Source organism: Ochotona curzoniae, unplaced genomic scaffold (genome assembly GCF_017591425.1).
Source record: "Ochotona curzoniae isolate NIBS_2020 unplaced genomic scaffold, NIBS_Ocur_1.0 contig_3819, whole genome shotgun sequence".
Classification (NCBI taxonomy): Eukaryota; Metazoa; Chordata; class Mammalia; order Lagomorpha; family Ochotonidae; genus Ochotona; species Ochotona curzoniae.
In genome coordinates, this window is record NW_024466004.1 from 10,671,887 (window position 1) to 10,698,091 (window position 26,205).

Genomic DNA, 26,205 nt, shown 5'->3' on the forward strand with positions numbered 1-26,205 from the left:
CAAGGGAAATAATGGAGACTTGAAGAGATAAACTGACTTTTCTGCCATCACGTGTTTTGGTTTGAAGATGGTTTGGCTCCACCAAGACTCGCATGGTGGCTTAGTTCCCCAAGGTGGCCATTGTTGGCTGGAAGGACCTCCTGGCAGGTGTCTGGTTGTGGAGATGGAGCTGCAGGAATGGACTGACAGCAACTCCCAGGAGTGTGGCTTGCTCTATCAGGGTGGATCACTGCCCCCGGAGCTGGCTGTGGAAAGCTCTGTTCCTTCTGTCGCTTTCTGTCTCTACATGCTCCCTTCTCCCTTGTTCTTCTTTCCGTGACCTGAAGATGTGTGAAGTGTTCACCAGTAGGCCGAGTAGGTATGTTGGACTCCAGAACTGTGAGTAAGCAAACATCTTCTATAAAATGCTACCAAGTCTCAGGTGTTCTGTGACAGTAATAGAAAATGGACTGGGATGTCACAGAACAAGTTGTGGCAGCAGTAATAACTAACATCTTTAAGCAACAGAAGGGGTTTCTGGAAATTTGCATATTAATTCTCCCTGAAGTTCTTTGAACAACAAGATGGGTAAATTTTTACACAAGGGGTCTTCAACTATTTCCAAAAGGAGCATCCATTAAGACAGTTTAGCTCCTATCATTTTACGTTTTCTGATAAAACATTTGAAATGATTAACAATTGCATAAACCTATCCCCAAGGTCATTTCATCTGAGACAGAGAAGTAATAAATATGGGAAAAAAAAGATAGGCCAAGCTTTGTGTAGTGGTGCCTCGGGCATATGATGGGGGCAAGGTTCCCAGTCAGCAGTGAACCTCATGGGGCAGCTGAGCAAGAAAGAGAGAGAAGGATGAGGCCAGGATATCAAGCATTAAGAGAAGCAGAGGAAGCAAAGCGGTCAGCTGATCTGGGGCATCTGCATCCAGGAGTAGGAGCTGAAGTTCACTCTGAATAGGATGAGAGACCATTTGTGGAGTCTGAGCGGGTGAGCCTAGGAAGTGATCATCTTGCTGAGCGGAGGGGAGCAGGAGGGAGAATAGCATATCAGATGTGTGTCTGGAAGGGTCCACAGAAGCCAAGCAGATATCCGGAGGAGGCCTTACTGGAGGAGATAAGATGCCAGTTTGGGGATGTGGGAGAATCACCCCTGGATCCCTGCCTACTTAAACTATGTGGGAGGTCATGGGTATACTGCACCCCGTGTCCCCAGGGAAACCCCTTGACAGTGGTGTTGGCTAACTAAGACATCAGCCTGGCTGTTCACTGGGCATGCAGGTAGAGTGGTGGGCTGTACCCCAGTCTCTCTTCTCTGTCCTTGGAGGAGCTGCACTGGGACTTCCTGATAAGCAACTTTAAGAAGTTAAAAGGGATGACCCACAGCCTATCTGCCAGCCACACATGGTGAGTGTGACCTGAGGCATAGCTTCCAGCCTGCATGTAGAATGTGACCTGTGACTTTGTTGAGAGGTCCAGAGAAATAGATATGACTTCTAGCCAGTTATAGTATCGTTGTTGGGTGGGAGAACTGTTGGGGAACATCCTTCTGCCTTCCCTTCTCCCAGTCTGTATAAGTTGTCTAGTTTTATAATAAACGGGCACGCTCCATCAGACTGTTCCCCGGTGATTCTGGTGGCTGAAGAACGCCATCACCTCGGCCCCTTGGTGGTCTTGGGGGGCCTGCTTGCAGCAAAATCCCCCAAGGTGGGAACAGATTGGCTAGCAGACAGTGCAAAGAGTAAGCTTGTAGGATTCAAAAGACAAGGATATTTTTTAGCTACCCAGAAAAATGGATGAATTCTGTAAGTTGACAGATGGACTGTGTCAGAGAACATATATTGAACACTGGCCCAACATGACTGGCAGAGGCTCACAGAGATAAATTGTGTTGGCAAGTGGACTAGCCACTGCTTTGAGTAGGTGGCGTTACAGGCTGGTTTGTGTGGCCTTCTTCCATTCATATATTGATGTCCTAACCTCTCCTACTCCAGAATGTGATTGCATATGGAGCTGGGACTTTTAAAGAAATGATTTATTAAAGAGATCGTGTAGGTTGGCCCTAATCTAATCTGACCCATGTCCTCCTCAACATGGATTATAATGCAAATACACAGGACAAAGACCATGCAAAGTTGTGTGGTCCAGTGCCATCTACAAGCTATGGCAGAGTCTCACAGAGGAAAATAATCCTGCTAATGTTTTAATCTTGTACCTGTAAGCCTTCAGGATTACAGAACATATATAAAAATATGTATCTGTTGTTGAAAGGCACCCGAGCTGAATACTTTGTCATGTAGCCTTAGCCAAAATAATAATAATAATAATAATAATAATAATAATAATAATAAGTGGACAACCTCTGTGAGTCCTGCAGCTGAAGCCCATGTCTGAGCAGCTGGAAGAGGCTGCAGGGAAGATGGAAGACATGGAAAGAAAAGTATAGTCCAGGAGTTTCAGGAAAGGGTGGGGTCTGTGCATCATTAGGTGACCCAGGTAAAAATTCAGGGATGACATTGAAGTAGCCTAGGAGACGAGAATCTCCGAGTTCTGGAGAGGAATGGGGTAGAGGAGAAGAGATTTTGATATATTTTGTGGGTCTATTGAGTCCCTAGAAGTTGCACAAGAGCAAGAGACTCTGAAGAGTGTCTGTGCCTGTGACTGAGACATAAGGCAGGATCGCTGCGAACCATGAGATCGGGTGTAATGTGAGAGGTGGACCTGGGAGCAGTGATGCGGTCAGTAAGGATTCCATCATTGTCCACAACAATCGTGAGAAGCTGGAACTGCACTGGCTCCTGGAAAACAAGGCCAAAACTCCACCGCCTGTTTTACTGAAACTATACCTTGGCTGAGCACAGAATCTAGCTTTTACTTCTTATCATGTTTAAAAATATTTATTTGTTTATTTAAAAGACAGAGCAAGAGGTATCTTCTGTTCGCTGATTCACTTGTCTGATGGTTGCAGCATTGAGCTGAGTCACGCAGAAGCCAGGAACCAGGAACTCCATCCTGTTCTCCAGCCTGCTTAGTATGGACCTGAGTACTTGACCATCTTTGATGACCTTCCCATACGGGAAGCAGGGAGCTGGATCAGAAGTAGAGAAGCAAGGACTTGCACAGACATAGCAAATGGTGCTGTAGCCCAAGTCACAAACCCCGACTTCATATGCTATACTATCTTCCTATTTGTCAATTAAGATGCCCCCTTTCCCAGGACTCAGCTGTTGGGGAGGGGAAAGGAGGGCAGCATAAAAATATGTAGAATTACATACACATGGGATTTTATGGAGATAACATAAAACTCTCAGGTGACTTCATGCCTATAGAGGCACCTGCCTTCAGCCTCATCAAAGAGGCCAACAATGGGAGATCTCTTCTACGAGGGACCACAACTACAAGAGGTTCTGGGGCTGGGGGCCCCTCTCTAGTCTTCTTGTGTATGTGTGTGTGTGTTCCGTTTCCCTACCTTTTTTTCCCTCTGTGTCCACTGCTCACTAATGACTGGTATTTTTCTGTGTGGGTCAACCCATACTCATGAATGTATGTTTGCTTTCTAATCTTTAAATAAAAGTTTATCACTTTGAGTATGGCACATGTGCCTATACTTAGAATACTTCTCTAGATAGGAGCTAAGAGCCTGGAAAAAATTAAATAATCCACTTCCTCTATTTCAATATGAGCTTACAATTCTGGGAAAGCAATGGAAGAGGTGGAGGCACAAATATTCCTGTTGTCTGATCTCCCACACCCCAAAATGTCTAAAAATTCCCAAAGATACAGTTGAGGAATGTCTGCACGTAGATGAGTATATTCATCTATGCCACCCCTCACTCACCATGAGTTTTGTGACACGATATTCTTACAGCCCAGGAATTTGCTGGATACCTCAAAAGAACAAAGACTGAAACTTAGGAATACTTTTGTGTCCTGTCCTCTCATTTCAGCAAGCAAACACATCACTGGACATTGGAATTCTTTTGATTCTCAAATCTTTTTTAATTGTTCTAAATTTTCTATTTCTTCTTTCTGTCTGGGGGAAGGGGAAACATAATGGGATAGGCCATACCTAGGCTTCCAGCTGCCCCAGTAGCCAGTGACGGGGAAGCACCACCCAGTATCAACCGAGGGTTCCCAGTATGGTGCATGCTCCAAGGGTTCTGCCCATGTGGTTTTGCAAGTTTTGAAATGCTGTTGATCTCGCCGATCCAAGGGTGAGGAACCCCTTCCAATGTCCATTGGCTGACATAGTCAACCTCAGAGTCCCAATTCAACCAGATATTTGCTGTCATCATTTGCCTGGATAAGTTGTCCAATTTGTTCTGTTCTCCTTCCTCTGCTACGGTACCAGATGTCCTCTGCAGATCCCAATGGGCTGCCATAGCAATTGGGCCAGCCATCCACTGCTCCATCTTTTCCACTGAGGAGGCCCAGCTCTGACACATGAATTCCATGGTGGTCCTGAACATGGCACCTTAGGCCCCTGCACACCCCCACCTGTGTCACTGCAAGACCCCTGCAAGCCTACACACTAAGTCTCCACAATGAGGAGCCCTTGGGCAGCCAATGAAGTTCCCCTCATGCCATGGTGTCCTGGGCAACCTGCCCAGGGCCATATAGCACCCGCTATCTTCAGGGCTCACAGACCTGGAACCCACTGCTCAGGCAGGCCTAAGGATCCTGGAAAGGAGATCTGGGTCCTACCAGATCCTCTGCCCTAGGGGCTCACGGACCTAGTACTCACTGCACAGGCAGGCCCAAGAATCCAGGCCGGGTGACTCAGGTTCTGTCTGACTCTCTGCCCCAGGGGCTCATGGACCCTTGATCCTCGTATTTAAAGGACAGAAAGCTTGGGGTCCAGCATGATAGTCTAGTAGTCAAATCCTTACCTTGCATCTACTGGGATTCCATTTGGGCATTGGTTCATGTCCTAGCTGCTCCACTTTCCATCCAGCTCTGTGTTTGTGGCCTGGGAAAGCAGTAGAGGATGGCGTAAAACCTTGTGACCCTGTACCCATGTGGGTGACTGGGAACAAGCTCCTGGCTCCTGGGTTTGAATTGACTCAGCGCCAGTGTTGCAGCCATTTATGGAGTGAATCAACAGACAGAAGATCTTTGTCTCTCTCGTCTCTGAGGGGAGAGGAGGAAAAATCAGTTCTGTTGCTTAGTTACAGTTTTTAAATTGCCAGTTAGGAAAACATAAACAGCTTCCTCTAAGACAGGCTACTTACATACACAACATAAAGATGGACCTATCCCCAACACAGGGGGAGGGCAGCTAGAACCACATTGCCCTTGACCAAACTCTGCAGTCTTATCTGCCTGAGCAGGGCAGCAGCAATCCTCCATCCAGGACTTCAGTGAGTGTCTCCTTGGCAATTACTTACCCTTCCTTCTTCAAAATATGGGTGAAACTTAACAATACAGATTCACCTCTGAGGCCACGCCCATGGGCTTCTGCAGTACCTTTGGTTAGTGGTCCCAGGAGATGGATCTGAGTTGAATGCTTCTTAGACTCTAAGCTGAGAATTTTCCAGAGGCCCATTTCCACTCCCTTTACAAAGCTTTCTTGCCATGCCATAACAATACTGAACATAAATTAAGGTAAAGATAAATGTGTTTATGAGGTAAAAATTTCTAAAAACAAATTTAAGTACCCTTGATATTTGAAATTGTACAAAAAAGACTACTTAGGATTGATAAGAATTATGTTTTCACAAATCATCCATATATGACAAACACCAGAATGCCCAAAACAAACGTTAGAATTCTATATGCTATGAGTTGGGGCACTAACCACAGCAGCGGTGGCGGGGAGGCCACGACGTGGTCTGGGGCCGGCAATCTCGTCAGAGAATGCTCCATCCTGTGTGTTCTGGGCCCCCAGAGCATCGGGATGCTGTCTACGAGAGAGAACTACAGACTCTCTGGGAATGTGGGGATACAGGAGAGATCTGGTTTGGAGAAGAAAGTATGACTTGACTGATAAGGTGGAGGCAGACACGGAAGGTTCCATTGGATGCCTCAGTGCTGGCTATTGGAACTGGAACTGATGTGGGTTTTTTTTGTTGTTGTTGTTGAACTTGCAAAATTTCAGTAATATTACTAGAATTGATTACTCTCCCTCAGCATTTCAACTTTCTGGAAATATCCTAGAGAAAGAAGGGTTACTTAACACTAAACTAAAGGTGGAAGTCTTTTTGAATCCACAAAGCTGCCTGGATTTCAAATTTGTATGGACAAAGAGATTTTTGATGCCATAAGCCTCAATCCTGACAATTCAACTGAGAAGAGGATGCAAGAAATCTCTCTCCAGGGTGTTGAAAGTTAAGGCTTTTTTTTTTTTTTTCTAATAATCTCATGTAATTGGACCAAGTGTCACTGTCCTGCAGCAAATGACTTGGTGCATGGAGCCTATAATAACACACATGGACTCTGACTGATGGTCAATAGCCGAGGCATCAGACTTTATAGACTGAGGGTCATACGGGATAAGGAAGGAGATATTGAGCTTATCTATGGAACCCATCAATTGTTTCTATAACCTTGTTTGGAACTCTTTTGTGTATCCCATCAAGTGTTCTCATTCACATCCTGTCCACTCAGTTGTTCTCATACAAATGATATTCATTTAGTTGTACGAATGGTGCCCACTCAGTTGTTCTCATACAATTAATATCCAATCCGTTATACAAAAGGTATCCATTCAGTTGTTCTTGTACAAATGATATCCGATCAGTCACACAAATGGTACCCAACCAATTGTTCTCATACAAATATTCTAGTAATCCTGTGCTCGTTGACCTTCCAGGGTCACAGTGTTCTGCAACCAAGGAAGAGTTGCTCAATGAATTCAGCAAAGGATTTGAACTTGTTGAAAAACTGTGTACAGCTTTGGTGGCACATCTGGAAACAGTGTAGCTGCATTGGTTTTTCAATAATCCTGAGCCTTTTCTGTGAAGAGATTCAGGTAGTTTTTTTTAAGAAGCAACACAGCAAAATAAACCTGACAGAACATCTGAGCATAAATAAGGCTTAGTAAGTGCCAACGGTCACATGTTGAATAGATATAATGAATTGGTGAAAAAAAAAAAAAAAAGAAAGGAAAAATCCATGATCATGTAAGTCATTGATTTTTAGAGGTCAACAATAATTTTTTAATTTTGTATTTCAGACGTAAATATTTTCTCTTTGATTTGAAAGCTTTAAGATAGCAAATGAATTTACAGAAAGCACGTATTTTTTATTTTTGTGGTTGGTAAAAGTGAATTGACTGTGGCTAGTTATGAAGATGTGACTAAATTTTTTCATAGCAGAATAATATGCAAAAGAACTTTGTTAGGTTTTTGCTAGACTGTTTATGAAACATAATAAGTCATAGTGTTTTTGGATGAACAGAAATTTTTTAAAAAAATTACTTTATAACTAGGAGTGCTCCCTTGGTCTTCATGTATACAACTAAACAAAATCAAAGAAATATATCAGCTGATGTATTGAGACTGTATTTTTTTAATTGATGGGTTCTCTACACACTAACCGATAGGAGGAGAAAAGAAGATTAAGGGATATTATGGTTAGCACTATGTAAAGTTACATGAGAGTACTTCAGTAAGTTTCTAAAAAAATGGAACATGGGCCTGGCGGCATGGCCTGGCAGCTAAAGTCCTCGCCCTGAGCACGCCAGGATCTCATATGGGCTCCAGTTCTAATCCTGGCAGCCCTCCTTCCCATCCAGCTCCCTGTATGTGGCCTGGGAAAGCAGTCGAGAGTGGCCCAAAACCTTGGGACTTTGCACCCGTGTGGGAGACCTGGAAAGAAGCTCCTGGTTCCTGGCTTTGGATCGGCACAGCACTGGCCATTGCGCTCACTTGGGGAGTGAATCATTGGTTGGAAGATCTTCCTCTCTGTCTCTCCTCCTCTCTGTATATCTGACTTTTCAATAAAAATAAATAAATCTTTAAAAAAAAAAAAAAAGAAGAGGGCCCAGTGCGGTGGCGCAGTGGTTAAGGTCCTCGCCTTGCACGCCCGGGATCCCATATGGGCGCCGGTTCTAATCCCGGCAGCCCCCTTCTCATCCAGCTCCCTGCTTGTGGCCTGGGAAAGCAGTTGAGGACGGCCCAAAGCTTTGGGACCCTGCACCCGCGTGGGAGACCCGGAAGAATTTCCTGGATCCTGGCTTTGGATCGGCATAGCATCGGTCGTTGTGCTCACTTCGGGAGTGAAACATCGGATGGAAGATCTTCCTCTCTGTCTCTCCTCTCTGTATATCCACCTTTCCAATAAAAATAAAAAAACAAATCTTTAAAAAAAAAGAAGAATTGGAACAGAAAGATGAATACAAGAATTTTGAAATCCGTGCACAGGTTTTCAATAATATACATCTCCTATGAGCTTTTTGAAGATTCCTTGTGATCAGTTCATTGACCCTTCCCAATATCTTTTAGGTATTTTTGTAAATTGTTATTTTCTAATAAAAAAATCTGTGTTTTTTATTTAAATTTTTTGTCAGTATTTGGAGGTTTTTTTTTGTTGTTGTTGTTGTTGTTGTTTTGAAAGGTATATTTTACACACAGAGACAAAGATCTTCCATCCACTACTTCTCTTCTCAAATGGCCACAGTGGCGAGAGCCGAGCCGATCTGAAGCTGGGAGGCTGGCTCTTCTTCCAGATCTCCCGTGTGGATGCAAAGACCCAAGGATCTGGGCCATCCTTTGCTATTTTCCCAGACCAAAAGCAGCCAGGACACAAACCAACACCCCTATGGGATGCCAACACCACAGGGCTTAGGATTAGTTAGCTGTGCCACCATGTTGACCTCTGTATTTGGAAAGTTATAGAACTATTTCAAAATATTAAGTGAGATCATCGTCAGACTTGGAGAAAAAATAAAAAGGTAGTTGTAAGCATGAGAGGAAGCTACAAACAAATGAGAATCTTTAAAAAAGAAAAGGCATATGCTGTATAAAAAATTATCTTAAAGTAAAATGACTAGATTGCTCCAGAGTAAAAAGGGAAAAATGGGCAAAAATCAAAGGTATATGTAAGTTTCAGAAGGTATGTACAAGTCGCACAGAGTTTGAAAGGGATAAAACTCATAAAAAGAAAAACTTTTATAAAAGTAACTGTAGGGTGGAGGATCCCCAAAGAATCTTTCCAGAAGTGAACCCAGACTTGTCTCCTCTGTGCCAGCCAGTTCAGATTCTGACTCAGTTCACCAACCACCTCAGTCTCTACACACACTGATGGCTGCAGGGACCTAGTCAGTTCTGTCCCCAACCCCATTTCATATGCAAACCAATGGATGCTGTGGCCAAGCCAACCTTCCCCACCACACACTTGCCCTTACACACATCAGTGGGAACTGTGGCCTCGTCAGAGTAATTTAATACCCAGGGCTTGTATACTGAAGTAAAAATATTCAGGTGTCTACTAAAATCAGTTATATAACTGGCCCAGAAACTTAGGCTAAGTAAGGCAAATTGCATTCGTGAAAAGTCAAAAAACAGAATAGGGCCCAGCCAACTTTTCTTATAGCAAAGGTGAAAGGGGCAGGTATCATTGAAGAAGGACTAAGCCGTTAAAGCAAAGGTGAAATTATCTGGAAGCTTTGGGTGTCCTTTTTTTTTTAACCTTTTTATAATAAGCCTGTATTGTTTGAATGCATGACTTGCATCTAAAAGAGCTGGGGCCTGACTTTGCTTGCATATCCTTTATCATGACGCACAGAATCACCACCAAGTCTGCAGCCTATATTCATCACCAAGAACTTGGAATCTGGAATGTGCTATGAAGACAACTTGGGGCGGCATGTATTCTGCTGATGACTGGTTAGCACCTTGATAGGTTCATTTAACTGTCAAGCCACTAGACTATGTTATGCCTTGTGGAACTGGAATATCTTAGATCTAAGAGCTGTGAGAGCTAAAAGTGAAAGTTGATAGAGGCCCTGAAGTTCAACCCCTGGAAATTTCCAGTGCTGAATTTGAATAGCCCCCGTACTATTCACTAACTGAGCAATGTTTCAGCTTATTTAAGCACCCATTTCATTTTCTGCAAAAAAAGACCCTCTTCTAGTTGTTATCAAACAGAGGAGATAAACCAGGTTGAGCGCTCAGTCTAGTAGCTGATATATGGTAAACACTGACCGTGACTATCATTAGGACTACATAAGTGTTCTTAATTTGTGTTATGCTTGATTTCATAGAACTTTTGATTATAGTGTTTGGAGATTGGAGAGTGTGATTTTGTATATGCTGTTTCACCATTTACTAGATATATGATCATTTAAAGGCAGATAAATTTTTCTAAAAAAGAAATCACTCATGGGCCTGGCACAGTAGCCTAGTGGCTGAAAGCCTTGCCTTGTGTGTGCCAGGATCCCAGGTGGGCTCCAGTTTGTATCCTGGCTGCCCTATTTCACATCCAGCTCCCTGCTTGTGGCCTGGGAAAGAAGTTGAGGAGGGCCTGAAGCTGCAGGACCCTGCACCCGTGTGGGAGACCTGGAAAGAGGCTCCAGGCTTTTGGATTCAGATCAGCTCTGCTCTGGTTACTGCATCCACTTAGGGAGTGAGCCAACAGATAGAAGATCTTCCTTTCTATCTCTCCTCTTCCCTGTATATCTCACTTTCCAATAAAAATAAATAAGTCTTTAAAAAAATTATTTGTTTATTTTTGGAAAGCAGAGAGGAGAAGAGAGAGGAGGGGCAGAGAGAGAGGGGGTTTTTCCATTTGCTGGTTCACTCCTCACAGGGCTGCAGTGGACAGCACAGGGCCATGCTGAAGCCAGGATCTGACAGCTTCTTCCAGATTTCCCATTTGGGTATCAGCCCATCTTTCCTACCTTTCCTATACCTTTAATAGGCAGGTGGATAGGAAGTGGAAGAGAGGACACAAATTTGCACATATATGAGATACCAGCATCACAGACAATGGCCTTGTCCATAGTGTCAACCAGACCAGTCCATTGCACTTACTGCAACCTACCTTGCTCACTCAGATAGGGATGTCTTTCTTAGCGTGCACGCAGTCTTCTCTGTTTTTCTTGTATAGCATTTTCGTGGCTTGGATACAGGCTGAGTGTATTTGTGAAGGATTCATGTGTTAGAAGCTTGGTCTCCAGTGTGGCAATGTTTGGAGGTAGTAGAATTTTCAAGTCAAGCCAGTCGGAGGTGATTGGAGTCATCGCTTTTGAAAGGAATTAATACAATTCTAATGGTTAGTTCTCAAGGAATGATTGTTATCAAGGAGTAATGTTAAGCAATATATTTAAAAAAAAAACTCTGAATGTATCATAATACCAGATTTCAAGACATATTACAATGAAGTTATAATCAAACCACTGGCATAGAAACAGGCACGGTATACCAATGGAACAAAATAGAAAACCCAGAAATTAATCCATACATGTATAACCAACTAATATGAAAAAAAAGCTAAAATTACTTCCTGGGAAATGAATAATTTCTTCAATAAATGGTCTTGGGAAAATTGAATTTCCACGTGCAGAAATATGAAACAGGATCCCTAACTTAACATCCTATACAAAAATTCAACTCACAGTTATCAAGGAGCCAAACCAAAGACATGAAACAAACAGATTACTAGAGGAAAAAAAATGGAAGAATTGGACATGAATAAATCCTTTTTGGATAAGACCCCAGTAGAACAGACAATTAAAGAAAAAATAGAATCTTCTGTACAGTAAACACTAAACAAAGTAAAGAAGCAACTGACAAATGAGAAAATATTTGCAAATCATGCATCTTACAGAAGATTAGTATTTAGGATTTATAAAGAGCTCAAGAAGCTCAATAACAGCAAAATAAAATATTCAGTTCAGAAATGGGCAAGGGACATGAACGGGCAATTTTCAGACACCAATGAACAAACGGACATATGAAAACGATCTTCAAGATCACTAACCATCAGGGAAATGCAACATCAAAAATATAACAACTCTTGGTGTGTGGAGAAGAGTATTTTTTTTTTACACTGTTGGTGAGGATGTAAGCTAGTTCAATCATAGTAGTGTAAGTCTGGAGATTACTCAGAAATCTGAAAACAGATCTATAACATCCAGCCATCCCATTCCAGAGGAAATGAAATCTGCACATGAAAGAGTTATACATACTTCCATGTTTGTAGCAGCTCAGTTCACAACAGCTAAAATACAAAGTGAGCCCAAATGTCCATCAGTTGAGTACTGGATAAAGACATTGTAGTACATATTCACAGTGGAATGCCACTCAGTCGTAAAAAAGAATGAAATCCTGTTTTAGGCAATAAAATGGATGTGACCATTGTGTTTAGTGAAATCAGCCACACCAAAAAGGCAAGCATAATTTGTTTTCTGCAATTGATTGTAGCTAATATACAGAGTACAAGAAAAGACATCTAATACATATTGAGCTAAACTGACATCTTGTGTGAGTTGATAGTTGCCTGTAACTTGTGTGTATGCTCCCATGGAACAGCGATTTCCCTCTACCTTTAGTTGTAGACTTACCGTTTTAGAGGATCATTGAGCATGTAATTATAAAGTAAATAAAAATATATATCACATTTCTTAAAAAGGAAAGAAAAGAAAAAAGAAAGGAAAAGAGGACTCTATCATTGTATTTTTAAAATCAGATCTATGAAATTAATGAATATGTCCTTTATATATTAATAAATAAGAATGAAAAATTAAAAGGGCAGGACAACCCTCCTCACTTTCTCTGGTACTCCTATTGTAGTGATGCCATTTGCCATGTGGCCTTCACCAACTATCCAATGTGCTGGAGATGCCCAATTTGGATTTCCAACTTCCAAAACTGTGTGCTAAATAAACCCTTTTCACTATAAACTATTCAGACTCAGGTGTTTGGAGAACAATGGGAAATGAAGTGATAGAGCATTCATGTTGCTGTTTTATTGCCCAAGTTAATATTTGTGATAACATCAATTTACAAACGTCTGGAACTTTGAAACTAGGAGAGTAAATATTGTGAGTTCAGAAAATTTGCCTGCTTCTCTACTTTTCCTTAAGCGTTAACACAGAGCTACTACCTGGAAAACTTAACAAATCACAGTAACACTGTAAGATAGAGGGACCACTATATACTTTATCACCCACATCAAGGCATTTCCAAGAGTGGGTTATGAATATTCATGTGGATAAATAAGTTTTTTAAAGATTTATTACCTTTTTATTGAAAAGGCAGATATACAGAGAGGAGGAGAGACAGAGAGGAAGATCTTCCGTCCAATGATTCATACCCCAAGCGACCGCTATGGCCAGAACTGTGCCGATCCAAAGCCAGGAGCCAGGAACTTCCTCCAGGTATCCTATGTGGGTGCAGGGTTCCAAGGCTTTGGGCCATCCTCAGTTGTTTTCCCAGGACTCAAGCAAGGGGCTGGATGGGATGTGGAGCTGCCGGAATTAGAACCTGCATGAGGACTTCAATAGCTTGCCCACCATGCTGGGTCCAATAAATAAATCTTATAAAAAAAGAACTTTCAGCAGTATTACAGAAGTTTCTTTTTTTTCTTTAAATATCTATTTTTTATTTTTAATTAGAAAGTTAGATTTACAGAGAAGAGAGATACACAGAGAAAGATATTCCAGCCATTCGTTCACTTGCTAAATGGCTACAATCGCTGGAGCTGAGCTGATCTGAAGCCAGCAGCCAGGAGCTTCTTCTGGGCCTCCCACATGCGTGCAGGGTCTCAGTGCTTTGGACGAACTTCTACTACTTTTACAGGACACAATCATGGAGCTTGATGGAAAATAGAGTAGCCAGGACATGAAAAGATGCCCAGCTGCAATCCCTGAGCATGTAAGGCAAAGACTTTAGCCACTAAGCTATTGCAATGAGTACTGAATGTTTCATAAACCCGTTGTTTTGGGTGAGAAAACCATGGATTTCCTGTGGTTTTTTTTTAGATAAATCAAATTAAAGGTTCAATTCTAGTCATTTACTTTAATTCCACTGGAGATATCTCTGAAATGTTTTCAACTTGCTTTTATGTATATATGTAAAGAGATATGATTTTTGAAAAAGAAAAGACAGGAAGAAAGCAATCCTGTTGAGTTGGGGGAATCTCAGAGCCTATGAAACTCTGTCGCATAATGCAATGTAATTAAATAAATAAAAAGATAAAAAATAAACAAAAAGGCACAGACGGAGAGCTGCCAAAAAAAAAAAAAAAGCAATCCCGTTGACCCATTGCAGAGTTGTAACCTCCTTAACTGCAAGTGAAAAGTTTGTGTTGCTCAAGCCACAGTGCTTATGGCAAAATATAACAGTAGTCATCGGAAAATTCTGCACCATCTGATCTACAAGAATTCATCACACACCAGCTTGCCCTTTATCCATTTCCTGCCATCTGTGGGTAAATGTAACCTCTGCATGATGTAGTAGTTCCCTTTGTGGCCTTTGTGGTATTTATCTTACTTGATGGTATAGTGTGAGCACACAGTTATTTCCTTATCTCCTCGTTCAGACGTACATGATAGAATCCAACTAAAAATAGTTCAAAAGCCCATTTAGTGAGTGAGAGAAATGGGAAATTTCGGAGATCGAGTCTCTGGGAAACTTGAACCCAAGTGATCGATATTGTCACATGTCCGATCCATCTCATGGCTTGGCTTTCATTCCCAGGGGGACTTTCCTTTAACAGGGACCATAATTACAGCCAGCAGCTCCAGCCTTCTGATCTTTCTATTTAGCAGTTGCTGCTGAAGCCATGACTCTTTCCTAATTGTTGCATCAGAAGTTTGAGGATTAATTTTTAGCACATTGTGGGGCATGTCCTCATAACTGAACAAGTTCCTGTGGTCAGTGGAGTAGAACTAGCTCTACTACACCAGGCATGGGTGAGAATTAGGGTGGCTGACTTACACCAAGTTTCTTGTTGCTTTTCTGGTTTTAGCATTAAAAATCCTATACCCCTGGAAAATCCTCAGTTCAGAATGAATCAGAACAACTGATAACATTAGGATTCCACTCTGATGATGTGGAGTGTCATGATCAGCCATAAATGAACAAGGTAGAATGGTTTCCCAGAGGAACCACCAGAACAAAGGGGGATAAATGCTGGATTGGGCATGCAAAAGGAACAGGGTGATGTCCTATATGCTTGCTTTTATGTGGGTGAGGGCAATACTAATTTTTGTATGCCAGGCTCTTGTCATTCACAAGGCATTCTTTTAGCACTAATGTAAACATAAAGTAAAATTCATTTAAAGGTTGAGAAAGTTAACGTACCCATGTGTATATTAGTATCGACTGTCCCACACAAAGAAATACCTGTCATGGGCAGGCAGTGGGCTGGGCCAGAAGATTTTACCCAAAAGGAGGAACGGATGGGGAGGGGAAGCAGAAAGAACATGATCTGTGGCAGAAGAGTGAGAGAGAGAGAAAGAGAGAGATTGACTCCCCAGTTGTTAGCCTCTAACCAGGTAGGATGTGATGCCTCTACAGACATGAAGCCATCTGGGGAGTTTCCAGTCCCTACATAAAGCCTGCATGGAGCTCAATATTTGTATTTTCATGGCATCGTCTCCTCCAATGTCCCTGATTAAGCAGATGCACCCAGGGAAAGGTAAGTTTAGATTGACAAGTAGGAGCATGGAATTATACATAGGGGAGGCGGCAGCAGGTAGTGCTGGCAGTACCTCCAGCTCACCAAACCCACCTGGCTAACTGCCTAACTTATAGCATCCTTTCTAAATCAGAAGTGCCCTGAGGAAAAGGATTGAATCTTACTTGTTTTTGTACCTTTTGAAAAACTGGGGCTATTTCCCTTTACATAGGAAAACCTCAAAAGATTCTTTCACAACTTCATTGAATATTTTTGAAAAGGGTAGCCGTGAGTCAGTTCATAGCGGATTACGCACAGTCCATTTAAACAGCATTTCAAAGGACTTTAAAAATCTTACTGAATTTGTCCAAAAACAATCTTGCTAAAAGGGGTGTTGGGTAGAGAGCTTTTGTTAAAGGAACTTTGAAAATTGCTAAAAAACCTGTGATTTATAAGGACTTTCTCCCTCTTCTATCTACGATGAAATCTGCATTATGTTTTCTTTACGTTAACATCTATATATTAAAATGAGAACCTTGTACTCAGTGGTTTGAAAGTTGGCTCTTTGGTTTCAGTTTTGTGGATGTTTGTTTGGAGTTGAGCAGCAGGAATTGTTTCTGTTTGGGCACAGTGGCTTTGCACGGAAACCTTTTTCCTGTAATTCTAATCTCTGAATTACTCCTGCCAACAATGCATTCCATGTTAACAATTAGCTTCAATGAGAAATAATTGCATTGAGTGATGCCTTTAAATTTTCAAAATATTTTAGTTTTAAAATATTTAATGTGAATCAGTACATGCTAAGTCTTGTGTCTAGTTCAAGGGAGGAAAAAGACACCATCTCTGGTCTTCTGCTTCCGAATCTGACATTGTCTTGGAAACACAGACTCTAATTGAGTTAGCTTTCATGCATTTAGCCAAGTCAGTTCTCTCTGGGACACAACAATCATTCTATTGTAGATACAAAACAGTTCTAAAGACTCAGCATTTCTAAGATTCATGTGAAATTCTCTTTCCAAAAGCTGAGCTGAAAGAATATCATGAATGATTGCACTTTATTTTTCCTACTGAAATAAAATACTTATTCATGATTGAAAGCCACATAGAAAATTGTATGCTACTGTTTTCTTCTGCTATCATTTCTAGTGTGAAACTCCAGTGGACTTGCTGGTGAACTTCCTACCATCCACTGTATTTCAATCCCATGGAGATTACAAGTGCAGATTAAGAAAGAAACCTTAGTCCAAGGTGCTGACTGAATCATCTATTGGTAATTACATCTTGCTCACTAGTTTGGATTTGGGTGTATGATGCAATTCTAGCCAAAGCAATCAAAGGAGACCATTGCTAGAATATTCAAAGAAAGGGGGGAAAGACTGTAAGTCACTTCTATCGTGCAGTGGAAGTGAAAATGAATCCTACTGTTCCTATTGTTAACGGTGGTTATCTTTGCCACCAAAGTCAGACGTCAACTCTATCAAAGCTGAGCAGAAGTTATAAGGAATCCATCCAGTACATGAAAACATTATTGAGCTGCTAATTCAACCAGTCCCAAGGTCAGCCCTGGACTGACTTAATTCCATAAGATGACATATATTCTTATTTTTTAACACCATTTGAAAATAGCACTTCCGATGCTGACACAGTGGTGTAGTGGGCTAAGCCTGTGGTACTGGCATCCCATATAGGTGCTGGTTCAAGTCCCAGCTTCTCCACTTCAGGTCTAGCTCTCTGGTAATGTGTCTGAGAAAGCAGCGAGATGATGGTTCAAGATGCTGGGCCCCTGCACCCACACAGGAGACCTGGAAGAAGTTCTAGGCTCCTGGTATGGACTGCCCTAGCTTTGGTTATTGCAGATATTTGGGAAATGAACCAGTGAATTGGTCTCTGTTTCTCTCTCTCTCTCTCTCTCTCTCTCTCTCTCTGTAACTCTGCCTTTAAGATAAAAACAAAACAAAACTTTAAAGAGGATAAGAGAAGTTTGGCACTAACATGGCCTTATGTGACATTTTGCTCCTCTTTTTTCTACTCCTTTATTGTCGGGAGGAGAGGCCGAGACTTGATGAGACTCCCACATTCGAACTAGTCACATAGGCAGTGGCAGTAGATAAAGGGAGCTCTTCCCTCCCATTGGCCACTCTGCTGCTCTCTTCATTGCTCATATGACTTGTATGGAACTCAGTTTTATCTACTCTACAAACAGTCAAGCATGTAGTAAATGAACACACAGGACCATAAACCTATTCTTAAGTACCACAGATCTAAGTTCTGTTAAATTCCTCTGACTTTCCCTGACTATGGATCAAACTGGGAATCACTCATGACAATAGTAATCACCAGCACTTACCATTTGAGTATTCTACTTGTTTATCTACTTTATATAATAATAACCTCAAGAGGATGGCACTACAACAGGTTTGGTTTGCAGAAGAAGGTATGGATGTTCAAGCAAGTTGAGACCTTGGCCCAGGATTGCTCAGCTAAGGAATGGCAGCTCAAACTCAGGTCTGACAGATTCCAGAATTAAAACTACATTGCCTCTACCAAGCCTCATAGCTTGGAGAGCTCGTGCATTTAAGATACTAAAACTCACCAATGCACAGGACAGCTTAGAGAATGAAACCAGAATTCACTTAATAAAGCACAAAGTAATAATCAACAGAATATGTCTAGTGCCACTGGCTGCTCCCAGTCTCTCAGGAATGACTTTTCTCTACAACTCAGATTAATGGACCCACACACCGATGCCATGCTCTGCTGCTTTCCCAGGTGTATTAGCAGGGAGCTGGATGGGACACAGAGTAGCTGAGATTTGAACCAGCTATTTTACAAGTACCGCACATGGCAGCTTAACTTGCCACACCACAGCACAGGCTCCAGCTATTAGATTAACACCTAAAGACATTACACATGACTAATACTTCTTAATTCATTTAATTGTACCTTTTTGAGATACAATCTTAAAGAATGAAAACAGTACCCTGGAGCAATGAGCCTGAAGAGCCTTTATATGTTCTGTCAACTTCTGTAATCATTCAGTAAGTACTTAGCACTTCTAGCCAGGTTCTATGTTTGGCGCTGTAGCTACGGAGAGAAAAATGATATGGTCCTCTCCCGCCAGGCGTGCCCCAGCAATCCAATATTAACACACAAATCTACTGCTTCTCTGTTTTGTTTCCAGTAACATTATGTGACTATCTGACGAATCTTCCACTTAATGGTAAGAATCAGCCTCACTTATGCATCTGTCAAAAGAAGTGTCCAGATGTCCACTGTGTGGAAAGGAGAAATTACAACGTAATCAAAGAACTTAATTGGCTTTAATTTGCAAATGTAGACTCCCGTAACACCTTATTGGGAATGAATGTTGTAATGAGTTGAGCACAGGAGTTTGGCCTCACAGTCGGAAGATGATGATGAAATCGAAAACATAAATTACTGTCCCTGTCTAAGTTAAAGTGGAGGGCACTTGGTGACCAGCCTGACTGACCACAGCCTGAGAGAGGCTCTCTCACTCCCCACTTTGGAAGGTGGGATACACAGTCTCTGTTTTACAGAGTGGCATGGGACTTGACAATCAGCAATTCTATTTTGGTTTCATCTGCTGTAGCCATAGCCATTACTAGTTCCCCATTGCAGAGATTGTATTTCTTTCAGCCTTACTTGCCAACGACTGAGCACTGAACTTCGTGTGTTGAGGCGCTTGCTCAGTGCTCCAGGAAGCTGGACAGATTGGTGGATGTGACCCTGGGGCAGACAAAGTCATTTTCACTGGCTTGTACCTAAGCAGTGGGGTGCACATTAAGGGCATCTGGGAGTGGTAGTAAGCCATAGCTGTGGCATTTGCCAGTGCCCCTGAAGGGCACTGAGACCTAGGAATGATAAGGAAGGGGTGTGGTGGGAGAAAAGAACAAACATTTCCTCCTTAGGTCCCTTCAACTCCACCCAGGCACCTGTCTCCAGGTGGTATGTGAACCTAACCAATAGGAGAGGAATTTACATTTAACATTTACTACAGCATCCAATAATAATAATAAATTAAAAAAAAAAAAAACGAAAACAAAACAACCAAGTCTCGGCTGCAAGTTCTGCTGCCGGTCCTGCCCGCCCAGCGCCCGGCGCCCAGCCCACCCAGCGCCCAGCACCCAGCCCACCCAGCCCACCCAGCACCCAGCCCTCCCAAGCGTCCAGCACCCAGCACCCGGCGCCCAGCGCCCAGCACCCAGCGCCCGGCGCCCAGCCCACCAAGCGCCCATCCCACCCAGCGTCCAGCACCCAGCGCCCGGCGCCCAGCCCACCAAGCGCCCAGCACCCAGCGCCCAGCGTCCAGCACCCAGCGCCCAGCGTCCAGCACCCGGCGCCCAGCCCACCAAGCGCCCATCCTACCCAGCGTCCAGCACCCAGCGCCCGGCGCCCAGCCCACCCAGCACCCAGCGCCCAGCGTCCAGCACCCAGCGCCCGGTGCCCATCCCACCCAGCGCCCATCCCACCCAGCACCCAGCGCCCGGCCCACCCAGCACCCAGCACCCAGCGCCCGGCCCACCCAGCGCCGAGCAACCAGAGCGCCTCGGGCCGCTGGAGGAGGGGCTGTTAACCGGTGCGGCCGCCCGCCACTGCGCAGGCGCCTCAGGAAGAGCCCTGCCCCTCTCGGGTCAGAACCCCGTCGCCCCCAAGTAACCCGGGAGTGCGGGGTTCCGCTAGCGGCGGGCTCCGTGCTGGGAAGAAGCCGCGGCGGGTGAGTGTGAGCTCGGTGCACCTGGAGCGGTGAGGGGCGGGTGGGGGAAAGACCACTTCCTCCCCAGGCCAGTGGGGGCCTGGAGAAGCGAGAGGGCGAGCCCCTCCCCGCGGTCCAGTCCATCCGGAACACCTGCCGGGGCCCTGGCGGCCGAAGCCCCCTGCGGGACCCGGGGTGGTGGGCGTGGAACGGAGGGAGGCGACCCTGGCTTCGGGGGATGAAGGGGAAGTGGGCGGAACGGCAGCCTTGGGGGCGGAGGGGGCCCGGGATGACAACGCTGAGCGAGGGAGAGACGTCCGGGTGGATGGGGGGTGCGTTTCGTCTTGAGTTTGGGGGTTCATGTTAATTACGTGTGAGTGTAAGCTTTATATTTGAAAACGGGTTTTCTTGGAGGCGAGCAGAGCACCGCAGTGCGTGCCTGTCGTGGGGTGGATCCATTTAGCATGCACTTCACAATGTCTTTCCTTGTCACAACAGCCCCAGTGATGGTAGCGTCCCACGGTGCAGCTGGTGAAAGCCCAGCTCCCCATCTCGGGAAGCGCAGGGACAGTTTGTACACTGAGCCACACTCAGCTGTGTGCCAAGCCTGACCCAGAAACTGCTCGCTTACTGGTGGACCCAGGTTTCTGGTTGAATTAGTCAGAAAGTATATTTTGAAAGACATTTTGATGAAAACGGGGAGTATGGCGCAGGGGGCAGGGAGCGTAAGTAAGTGAAATGCAGCTGTTTGTTTATTTATTTATTTATTTATTTTTTGATACAGTTTAGTTGGCGCTGGGGTCTCCCTTCCGCCGTCCCCCAAGCTCTCTTCTCTCTCCTCACTTCTCCCCTCCAGTCTCACAATGGATGTCTTTTGTGAATTTTCCCAAGTCCTTCAAGCCTTGAAGATGCTGGCAGGTTGTATACAGGTGTATGCGTGAGTGTGTGTGTGTGTGTGTGTGTGTGTGTGTACACGCTAGAAAACTGGAGAATAATGTGCATCCTGGGATATTTAGACAGTGTTTTTTGGGGAGTAATTTTTCTCCCCCCTGAGACCATTAAGACAGTAGCTGGTAATAATCTCCAGGCATGTGGTCTGGGCACATAGCAAGTCTCACTGAAGGACTGAGCAGGTGACTTGTTCTTGGTGACAAGTGGCTCTCAGCACCTGTTGTGACTGTGGCACTTTCCCTAGGAGTGCTCAGGGGGAGTTGACTGACAGAGGTTGCATCCCTGTAGGAGAGTCATCCCAGAGCAGGGAAGAAAAAACCTTTGTCTCTTAAACTGAAGACTGCCTGGGAAATCTATGTTGCTCTGAGGATGTAATCCCATTTGGAGTGCTTTTTTTTCCTTCTTCAGTATTTATTATTATTATTATTTGGTGTAAAAATCAGAGAATTCCCCCTGATATTTTGTAAGCTAACAGTTTCATTCCTTGAAAATTTGGTGTTTATTCCTTGGAAACTACTTATGAACTTCTTCCTGCTCTTAATACTTCCTGTGAAAACAGAATATGGCAGACACAGGGCCAGGTACTGCTAATGAAGGGTGTCCTGGCAGGGAAAGGTCTGCTAATGGTTTAGAAATTACTACAAGACTGGTGAAATTGTTGTTTCTGGACTTGTAAGTACGTTGAAGTTATGAAATTAGTAACAGCACAGTAATGTACTAATTTCTTTCTGAACTCAGTCAATCAAATTTATCCTATGTTAAAAAACTTTGGGACTGTGTAGCATAGACTTTTTCCTAGCCTGATGGCTTAATAACCACAATGGATAACGGGAAATCGGTTGTGTTGGTCTGTTTACATACAAGGAGACTGACGCTGGATGTCACATCTGTGACAGATGACCCTTAGCGTGAGAGTTCTGGGAGCCTGCTTGCTTCAGAGCCCGTGTTCCTTCCACTTTGATCCAAAGCAGTGTGCCCCAGGATAACTGAACCCCAGGAGTGGCAATGTGTATTCCACAAGCATCCTGTTTACTCAGGATTTAAGAAGATGTTGATTTGTATTCTGTGGGTAGAGGGACAGACTCATTGTTTTGTTTTGTTTTGCATAAGGAAAGTGGTGTTAACTTTTTGACATTAATATGTCCAAATCTGTATTATGAAATACCAATTCACAACCTTTGGGATAATTTTTTTTTAGACAAACTTAGATAAAAAGATGTCGTAGAGGTGACAGGGAATTGAAGAGGACAGGTTTAATTTCTGTTGCTTTTTTAGAAATAATTTTATAGAGCTGTAATTCAGATATCATTCAACAAATGAATCCTTTGAATTTCTAGTTGTCCCAACATTTGTTGCATTGCCTTGGCACCCCTCTGCTCTTAGAGCTGACTGTATTCCCAAAGTTTCAGACATACTATATGTTATGCCAAATTAATATTCAATTATATTAATGTTAAGCTATAAAGAAGTTTTAGCATTAGAGAACAAAGTTGATTCAAGGAAAATAAGCTTTCTGCTTTTCTGATTCATTGTTTCGATCCTTTATGCCCTTCTTTGCAGTAAATTATTACATATTTATAAAGTTTGTTCCCTGGTGTGTTTGTGTGGTGGACTTAGTTATTTTAAATATTTGTTGAACCTTTTTTAATGACCTAAAAGGCTGCTGGAGCAATGCAGGTAGTAACTATATGTTCTGGAAACACAAACTATTACTAAAGAGAGAAAGTAGGACAGCTGTAGGTCAACGAGGTGAGTTATGGTTGTCTTTTATATATTATAATACATTTCAGAAAGATTGTGATAGTGATGTTTGGTGAATGGAAATTAAGGCTGGGAATTATTCGTGTAACAGTTTTCGAGTTGGGTCATTATTATAGGGGCTTGACTGTTGGACAAATGGGGGGAAGGGAGAGCTGTGGACATTCCTTTTTATTGGGGGAATGTCATGAACAGTTATGTATAGGAATTAAGTTGGTAGAAGATTTTGTAGAAGAAGGGGGAAAATGTTTGAGGTAAGAAGATAAATTAAGCAATGAAGGCAACCTGGAGAGGAGGTACTAGCTTAGGTCCAGCAGCAGTGGAGTCAGGAAACAGTGAATGGCTGTTAAAATTACATGTTCCTGGGCCCGGCACGATAGTCTAGTGGCTAAGGTCCTCGCCTTGCAGGCACTGGGATCCCATATGGGCGCCAGTTCTAATCCCAATGGCCCTGCTTCCCATCCAGCTCCCTGCTTGTGGCCTGGGAAAGCAGTGGAGGATGGCCCAAAGCCTTGGGACCCTGCACCCGTGTGGGAGACCAGGAAGAAACTTTTGGTTCCTGGCTTTGGATCAGCTGTGCTCCAGCCATTGAGGCCATTTGAGGAGCGAGTCAGCGGACGGAAGATCTTCCTCTCTGTCTCTCCTCTCTGCACATCTGCCTTTCCAATAAAATTAAATTAAATTAAAATGAAATGAAATAAAATAAAATCTTTTTTAAAAGTGCATGTTAAAAAATACAGGTTCCTGTTGTCTAGTCTGAATCAGAGTCTCAATGTGTAGATTGGAAGGCTGAGTATTTAACTAACTCTCTTCAGTGAGTCCTCTGTCTACTGCGATGCATTGGGGAAATTAAAGGTAAAAATGACTGGACTAAAATATTCAAAACTATTCAGAAAATACCGAGTTATTTTAAAAGACTAGGGAACTGGGACCATGTTCAGCTGCCTTCTGGGATGCTGGCACCAATTTGAGTCCTAGTTGCTCCACTTTTAATTCAGCTCCGTGCTGCTGCCCCTTTGTGAGCAGTGGAGAATGACCCAAGTCCTTGAGAACCCTGCTTATCACTCAGTTGAGGAGCCTGGAAGAAGCGCTTGGCTCCTGGCTTTGACCTGATCCTGCCCTGGCTGTTGCAGTGTTTTGAGGGAGTAAGCCAGCAGAGAGAACATCTCTCTCCCCTTGTCTGCTCCTCACGCTCTGTAACTCTGACTTTCAAACAAATAAATCTTTTTAAACAAAGGATTAGGAAACTAAGGGGAAAGCTTTGGAGGTGTAGAGAATGTATTCAATCTGACATCTGTTTGGATTTGACAGCAGAATAATTTATGCAATGGTATTGGCTGGAAATGAAGAATGGCTGCTTGGGGACAGAGCCAGGGCAACAAATAAAAATAAATTTATGAGTATATTTTCCTCCCTGAGAAGTTAGTTTGTACCTATTTGCTGTTTTAAGTCCACTCTGGAAGTAAATGTTGGGGGGTTGGGGTAATCTGTACTCCAAGAGGAACCAGGGAATTACTCATTCCAAGCTGTCATGGAGCACTGCATATATTAGACACAGTCCTAGTACATTCTGGATCCCAGGGCCGCAGTCCACTTAGTATTCTTATCTGACCAAATCCCCTAAAGACTTGTGAGGGATGAGTTAAATGATGCATCAATGCTATATTAATGGGCAGAAAATGCTGAATGAAAAGTGCAGGACCACAGTCTAGATTCTCTGCAGCTGAACATGCTGAGCTGTGACAGGGAGTATGCATATCTGTTATTAAGATTGCTGCTCTGTTCTTGGAGGGGTGGATTCATTTTGATACTTGGGCACTGTTTTGGGTTTGTTGTTTGGTACCAGCAACAGTCATTCCATGCTTACAAGGCAGCCTGTCTCAGGTTAAAATGGCAGGAATTTTGCAGACCTAGAGATCCTTACAAATAAGGTTCTGTTTGTGAATTTGGTCCTCAAAATATGTCACCATTTTTAAGAAGATCATAACTTTATATATATATATATTACATATATATTTACACACGCATATATTCAAATATTGATTTATTGATTTGTAAGGTAGAGTTGCAGAGAGGGAGGGAGAGACAGAAAGAGATCTTCTGCCCGCTGCTTCACTTTTCAAATGGTTGCATCTGTCATGGCTGGGCAAGCTGGAGCCAGAAGCCGGGAGCTCCATTTGGGTCTTCCACATGGTCCAGTGGTCCTTGGGCCATGTTCTATTGTTTTTCCAAATGTATTAATAAGGAACTGAATGGGAATCGGAATAGCTGGGTTGGAACTGGCATTCATATGGGATGCCATCAGCTACACCATGGTCCCCCAAATGATTTTTGAATGTCTATCTCAACACAGACCATCTAGCTGATAATGTCTGAAAGAAAATCTCTCCTGTAAAGTAATTGGAATCTTGTTGGGAGAAAGAAGAGTTCACAGTGGAAGACTCAGGATGCTGTCGATCATATTGGTCTCAAGCTCACCACTGCGTAAGATGTGTTGCCCTGCGGCCACATCATCAGCTTTTTAACCTGGAATGATGAGCTCAGTCACCACATTCTGACTTCAACCTCACATCTTTGCAGCTTTCACTGAAGTGACTCTTACAACATCAGTTCTCAGGTCTGGTGCTTTAGCCTAAAGGCTAAAGTCTTGGTCTTGCATGTGCCGGGATCCCATGTGGGCACCAGTTCATGTCCCAGTGGCCCCACTTCCTATCCAGCTCCCTGCTTGTGGCCTGGGAGAGCAGTTGAGGATGGCCCAGAGCATCTGCATGGGGGGAGACCTGGAAGAGGCTCCAGATTTGCGCAGCTCAGCTCTGGCTCTTGTGGCCACTTGGGGAGTGAATCAACAAATGGAAGAAATTCCTCTCTGCTAAAATATCTATCTATCTATCTATCTATCTACCTATCCATCTATCTATAAATTCTCTGTCTTCATCCGCACCTCTAGTCCAAAATCCTCTTTACTTCTCACAAATCTATTAGTTTCAGCTTAGATGAAACTTCAGACACTCTGTAGTCAGTGCCTTCAGATTAGTCTTCCTTTAGTCTCTGCCAGGGCCTCAAACCCGAGTAGAATCAGCTGCATGTTTTGTTCCTGCCTGCACCAGAGTCACTGGGTAGGAAAACAGTGTCCTGATGAAAAGTATGGTGCTGCGAGCAATGGTCAGGAACCGTCCTATTTCCTCACATGCTCCTGTCCTCTGTAATAACAGAGCGTTCTGTAAT

General features: G+C 43.3%; 1 protein-coding gene, 2 long non-coding RNA genes and 1 pseudogene across 3 annotated transcripts in view; 3 read left to right on the forward strand and 1 right to left on the reverse strand.

The window, feature by feature from the left end:
• Positions 1 to 15,054, forward strand: LOC121158632. Its single transcript, XR_005884206.1, has 3 exons — positions 1 to 358; positions 14,207 to 14,366; positions 14,907 to 15,054. It is a non-coding gene; the product is annotated as an uncharacterized LOC121158632 (long non-coding RNA).
• Positions 6,013 to 7,058, forward strand: LOC121158631 (annotated as a pseudogene).
• The window catches only part of LOC121158633, a 19,146-nt gene continuing 91 nt past the window's right edge, over positions 7,151 to 26,205 (reverse strand). Inside the window, exons 2-3 of the long non-coding RNA XR_005884207.1 lie at positions 20,862 to 20,865; positions 7,151 to 7,290 (exon numbers count right to left, since the gene is read on the reverse strand). This is a non-coding gene — a long non-coding RNA (uncharacterized LOC121158633). The remainder of the gene's footprint in view (positions 7,291 to 20,861; positions 20,866 to 26,205) is intronic.
• The window catches only part of ENPP4 (ectonucleotide pyrophosphatase/phosphodiesterase 4), a 14,639-nt gene continuing 8,701 nt past the window's right edge, over positions 20,268 to 26,205 (forward strand). Inside the window, exon 1 of the mRNA XM_040983494.1 lies at positions 20,268 to 20,292. The gene's annotated coding sequence lies outside the window, so the exon portion shown is untranslated. The remainder of the gene's footprint in view (positions 20,293 to 26,205) is intronic.